Source organism: Malaclemys terrapin, chromosome 13 (assembly GCF_027887155.1).
Source record: "Malaclemys terrapin pileata isolate rMalTer1 chromosome 13, rMalTer1.hap1, whole genome shotgun sequence".
NCBI classification, from domain to species: domain Eukaryota; kingdom Metazoa; phylum Chordata; order Testudines; family Emydidae; genus Malaclemys; species Malaclemys terrapin.
Window position 1 is genome coordinate 27,916,481 of NC_071517.1, and position 6,616 is coordinate 27,923,096.

Sequence of the window (6,616 nt, forward strand, 5' to 3'; positions counted from 1 at the left end):
AATGCACCAGGCATTGAAAGACTCAAGATGAATCAGGAGAGTTTGTGGCAACCCCAATGTGATTTGACGTGGAAAGGAAACAGCTGCACTTCTGACTGTTGAAGGTACTTATTTGCCTGCCCACCCTGTGCCATAGGTTTAGCCTCACAACACTCCTGGGAGCGGGGGAAAAGCTGCTACCCCATTTCAGAGAGAGGAATGTCCGGCACAGAACAGATAAAAGACTCAACTGAAGTCACACAGGAAGACTGTCACAGAACAGGGAATTGAACCTGGGTCTTCCAAGTGAACAGCCAAACCACCAGACCAGGCTTTTTATCTGCATTAGGAGCCTGGGAAAGGAGGATAAAGACAAAGCTACACACAGGGAAAATACATCAGTAAATTTTGTCTAATAATCCTCTCACTGACCCTACCCATAACCACTGGGTCAGCCCTGTCTAGTCAGGTGATCACAGTGGACAGGAACTGAGTACCTGGTGGGAATGAAAATAGATTATTTTTCAGGCCTGCTCTGAAATTCTCAGGCTGCCTCTGAATGCACAATCATGTTCTGTGCTCATCTTTTGGGCCCAGCTGCCCACCGCCCTTCCCCTCTTCTGGTCTGTTTGTGTTCCCTAGATAAACTTCTCCACCTGCGACCTGCTGTTTCTAAGCAGGTCCCTTTGGAGGAAGGGATAAGAAACAGAGATACACACACCTACCCCTCACTCACAATATCTGCAAGTTCTGCTCCTTATCTGGTGGGAGCTAACATAAAAAAAAGTCTGTTTGCAGGACCAGATTTACACCTTGTGCACCCCTATGTGGGGTCCCCACACCATCCTCATTGGCTAGGCAGCTACGTGGGTAGCAGCTCCAAGCTCTTCCCTTCCCCACTGCCTGCAGTGGCTCGGAGCTCCTAACCGCTGTAGGCGGCGGGGGTACCCTGCCACTTTTAACTTTAGGTGCCCCATTGCACAGCCCCACCACCACAACTGCGACATTCCCCTCTGGTGTTATCTGGATCGGTGATCTGCTAGGTCACTCCAATCCTTGACTCTGGGAGCCAGCCTTACTCTGCTCTGCTGTGAGAATCCTCACTCCTGGGCTGTTCATGCACAGCCTCTGGCATGTAAGGTGCTCCTTGGATTGTGCAACTGAAGGATATTAGCCAATATCTCCGGTGCCAGACACAATCCTAGGAACCTCTGTCTTGCAGTGCCCAGTTATGCCCACTGGACACTGCAAGCTTATATGAGTTCACCAATTTAACAAAGAAATTGACTGTACCAGGCTTGTTATCCCAAAGGGAGTCTCTGATACACTTCAAACCAAACACACTGCTTCAGGTAGAATAAACAAACTACAAAGATAGATTTTAAGTGATATTAAGTGATAGGCAAAAAGTCAGAGTGGTTACGAAAATAAAATAAAATATAAGCACGCAGTCTAAACTCTCAACCCTATTAGACTGGGCAACATCTAGATTAAGCAGTTTTTCTCACCCTTCTGAATACTGCAGTCCTTAATATACAGGTTTGTTCCTTAAACCTGGGCCAATCTCCTCTGTTGGAGTTTTGTCTTCTTCTCAGTGTCTTAGTTGCTTGCAGCGAAGGTGGGTGCAGGAGAAGGGGCCAGTATGTGTTTACTCTGTCTGTTTTATACCCTCAGTCCATGTGCTTGGGGAGCACAAGTCCAGACATGTCTGGGGGGCATTGCTGAGTCTCTCCAAGCAAGGTTGAGCAATTCCCCTGGTGTGGTCTCATGCAGGTGAGTCATTGCATTGTAGCTCCCTTGCTGGACAACGGCTGTTGATGGGTTGTTTGACACCCCAACCGGGTTTTGATTACTTTCCTTGCTGTTGCCTCTGGGGAACTAATGTCTGGCTGATTCCCCAACTTACAGCATGTTTTAGTGAACACCATACAACACAATTCTCATAACTTCATATGCATTAATGATATACATATATGGATAGAGAAATGACTTTCAGCAGATCATAGCCTTCCCCTGATACCTTACAAGGCATGCCTTTATATGTAAGATCATGATTATATGAAAATGAGGAATATGGGTTTTACAGTACGCTCCCCCAAGGTATAGGATGTCACAGTGCCCCACACAGATCCTGCACTGCCCAGCACCCCAACACACACAGACCTTCCCCACTGCCCAGCACCCCGCACAAACTCCCCACTGCCCAGAGACCCACTCTTCCATTCTCTGCCTCCTGGCTGCACTCACTGGCCCCGCTGGGAGGTGACTGTGTCCACCATGCTGAACAAGGAGCGCTGCAGCAGGGCTGCGTGGGTCCATCTCCCCCTCAGTTGTTCCCACCCCCTGCTAGGACCTGGAGCAGCAAAATTTTTAGGTGCCGCTAGAACACTGGCGCCCCTAGGCTCATACCTACTGTGCCTAATTGGAAATCCAGCCCTGTCTGTTTGGGCTCTGAACTGGTAAAGCAGCTTCCTCCCCAGCAGCTCCCCCAGCTGGCTGGCTCCAGTTGGAATCATAGAATATCAGGGTTGGAAGGGACCTCAGAAGATCATCTAGTCTAACCCCCTGCTCAAAGCAGGACCAATCCCCAGACAGATTCTTGCCCCAGATCCCTAAATGGCCCCCTCAAGAACTGAACTCACAAGCCTGGGTTTAGCAGGCCAATGCACAAACCACTGAGCTATCCTGCCACACAAATAACCCAACCGCCCTTATGTGGGCAGTGGCTTAAAGTCCATGTGTGGCTGCTCAGGGGCAGGTGGGGAATGCAGTACTGTCATCTTCAAGAGATTAAAAATCATGAGTCTGACATCCAAAATCATGAAATTGGCCTGAAAATCATGAGATTTTAATAAAAGATTATAGTGTGTTTTTAGGTCAGTCTCTTGATCTTTAAACTCCCCTGCCCCATCTCCGGGGTGTGTGCATGTGAATGTGACAATTAGTGTAGCTTGCTCTCCCATGTACTGGGTAAGGGGATTTTGGCCCCTGCTGCAGGAGCTCTTAGCCCCTAAAAGAAGCAACCCACAGAAATGTAGCCACAGCCGTCTCGCCAAACGATTATTTTTTGTGGTCTGTGGTTAATTAAGTACTTAGGGTGGGATTTCAACAGCACGTAGGTGAGTTTGGGGCATAGGTCCCATTCAAAATCAATGGGATTTGTGCTCCTAACTCCATTAGGTCCTTTTTAAAATTGCAACATTAGTTGGGAGTTTCATTTTAAGGACAAAGATCCTGAAAACTCTTAAGAACATGCTGAACTTTGAGTGTGAAAGTTGTCCCTTTGAGTTCAAATTTATGCACATGGAGAAGTGTTTGCAGGGGAGGAAACTGAATGGTCACTTGAAAATAAAAAGAATTTGCATTTGGCAATTTTGCATTTATTTATTCTTACTTCATATCAGAGCCAGGAGTCAGAGCCCATGCTAGTGCCCCCTTTCCCCCCTCCTGACAGTAAACATGGGATAAGATAGAAGTTGCTACGATGGGAGTTCTACCTGAGCAAATATTTCAGAGCCCATTGAGATAATGTGAACCGTACCATGGTCTATTCCCAGACACAGTTTGCTTCAAATCAAAGCGTTTCCTTGGATGGAGTTTCTGCTCCATGGGTCTGTCACGGACATTGTCCCATTGTCCCACAGCCATGAATCTCCATGCTCTGTGTTAGGGGAAGAGGGATATGCCAGAGGCAATGGAGATACTTGCTGAGGGCCTTTTCCTCTGCACTGCTGGAGCTTGGTCTGTGCAGAGGCTGCGCTGTCAGAACCTCAGACACAGGCTGCACTGACCCCTGTGTCCCCAGAGAGTCATCTCAGGAGCAGGCTTGTGAAATGAAGGGGACACATGGAGGCTTCAGAGCTCCAGCACTCTCTGCTGGTGACTCAGGGAAGTTTCTCTTTGTGGCCAGCTCACACTGAGGGCAATGATGAGCTCTCAGTTAATGTGAAGAGACTCTTTTGCAAACAGAGTTTCAGTCACAAACTCTGCTGTTTTCTATCACTGTGATTAAAAGAAAGAAAAGCCATTTTGGATTTTTTGTTCTTTCTTCACCCCAAGGGCAATGATTCTCAGCAAGCAAAGGGTTAACATACACCTTTAACACTAGCAATAGCCAAGCCCTTAACTGAACAGCAGCTGCTATTTTATTACTGTCATGTCTGAAGTACATCTGGCTCCTGTGGCTATAGACAAGTAGAACAGGAAGCGAATGCGAGCAATTTCTAGCCTAGTGGCTAATGCTTTCTCCAGGCAGACCCAGGCTCCAATGACTATTTTATACAAAGTGAAACAGCTCCAAAAGGAGAGACAGAGAGAGCCCCAGCTCCCAGAGCCCAGTGCCAGGGAACTCCCCTCAGAGACGGGGGACCTGGGCTCAGGTCCCCGGCTCCAAACCAGGCAGAGAAGAGATTTGAAGCTGTCCCCCACAGCCTAGCTGGGTGCCCTCACCACTGGGCCAGAGATGACAAAACAGGCAGTGGAACCATCCCCCTCTTTCCTGTGAGAATGGGCTAAACTGTCTCAGGCTCCTCACCCCAGGGCAGCTTGTAGCACTTGCAATAGTATTTGTAGGACCCTCAGTCCCTTTGATGGATGGGGCGTAGGCCACACCCCTGTTCTTGACACGTCTTATTGTCTGGCTGAGGCAGCTTCCCACTCAGAGCGCTGGCTTTTGTGGATCCCTTTCTTAGGCCCCTGGCTCTCCCTGTGCATTGTACAGGGAGCTGGGGTGCCTAACTCGAGGCTCGGGGTTCCACTGGGTGGTAGGGCATCTGAAAGCAGGTGCTGCATTGCTGGGTCTGAGTCCCCTGTGTAAATCTGGCTCTTTCTGCCTCCCTCACACAGAAATCCCCAAATGCTGCTGAGCAAGGTTCAGGTACAACCTGTTTGTGGAAAGAGTGTGACAGATTTATGTTACCAATCTGCCCGGGGCATCAGGTGATCAGGCTGAGGCCGCAGGATTTTTAGGGGAGGAGATGGAGGAGCACACCAAGTGACTAAATTTTAAAGCTTTATTAATAAAACAATAAAATAACAGTGGCGAGTGTTGGGGCTCCTCCCATGTCACTCAAAGGAAGCAAGAAAGTGTTATTACCCCAGCCCTAACCCACTTTCATACTCACACAATCATGACCTGAGGCTGGCCAAGTCTTAGTGTAACATAAGAAGAAGAGGGGGAGGGGTAAAGAAAAATAGAAAAGGTGAAATGGACTTTTAGGGGAATAGGTATTCACTGAAGAAAGAGGAACAACTTTGAACATATGTGCAGAGGACTGATCAGAATTTCACTCCCCTCTTGTACAGAACAGATTCCACAGTGTCTCTGCTCCGTGAGTACACACAGCCCTGATCTGCAGGGCTTATACTAGCCCAAGTTTGTGGGCATCCCTTGTAGGGCTGGTTGAAATATTTGTCAAACTGTTTTTTAAATGGAAAATTGTGGTTTAGACAAAAATGTAACCAGTTCACAATGCAAGAGATGCACCAATGTTTACATTCACTACGTGGTTAACTGGCTGCCGCATTGTATCCACTTGCAGAGAAGTCCCTGTAGCTGGCTTTCTCTCTAACCACATCTCTAGTCACTACTCCCTTCCTGGTCCCAGGTGGCCACTCCCCAGGGTCTCCTAGGCCCCTCTGTCCCCAGGTCCCTCTCCTGCAGCCAGAATGGACAAGTGCTGTGAGAGTTCTGGAGCCTGGAGTTCTCTGTTATCCCACACCCTGTACACAGAAGGACCCCCAGTGCCAGCTCGCTTCACACCTGCTGCCCTTGGCCACTGGGCCTCAGCCATGACCTGGGGGAGAGTCTGTCTAAAGATGAGAGAGGAGCTTAGTTTCCAGGGTTCATTGTGTCCTTGTCTTCTCTGCTGAGACTGATGACAAGGTGGAGAGCTAGTTACTTAGATTACATGTTTCTTGGGGCAGAGACTGTCTTTCGTTTTGTGTTTGTACAACCTCTAGCACAGTAGAGTCCTGATCTATCCGTGGGGCTCCTAGGTGCTACAGCAATATAAATACTGATTTGCAGACATTTAAGGGAATTAGGTACCCAATTCCCATTGAAATCCATTGTGATCTAGGTACCGTCTTCCTTAGGGTCCTTGGAAAATCCCAATCTAAGATACGTAACACACCCTCCATGTTTGTGGTGTCAATATCCAGGTTATAAAACTGCCTTTATCTTAGAAATGTGGACACTTCACCAGCACTGATCCATCTCTGGTAGCATAAACACTACCATTCCAAATATCTGATCAGTTTTGAATGGCCACCTCTTTAAAGGAAAGAGAAATCAATGTTCAGCTTCTTCTACTTTACAATGGCTTAAGGTACCTGCTATGCAATATCTATACAGCCCTTAAGCAGTGGGAGGTTAAATTTCCCACCTGTCATCCAACAGGCATGCAGAAATGATGGTTTGTATTACTGGAAACTCTCAAGGACTCACCAAAATAATTGAACACTAGGTAACAGGTTAGGTGAGTTTCCCACTCACAGATCATATACACAAAGACACAGAGATCCACAAAGGGACTTAGACCCAGATCCTTGGGGAAGTCAATGGGAGTTAGGTACCTAAACATCTTTGAAAATCTGGGCCTTAGGTGCCTAAATGACACTTTAGACACCTAAATCC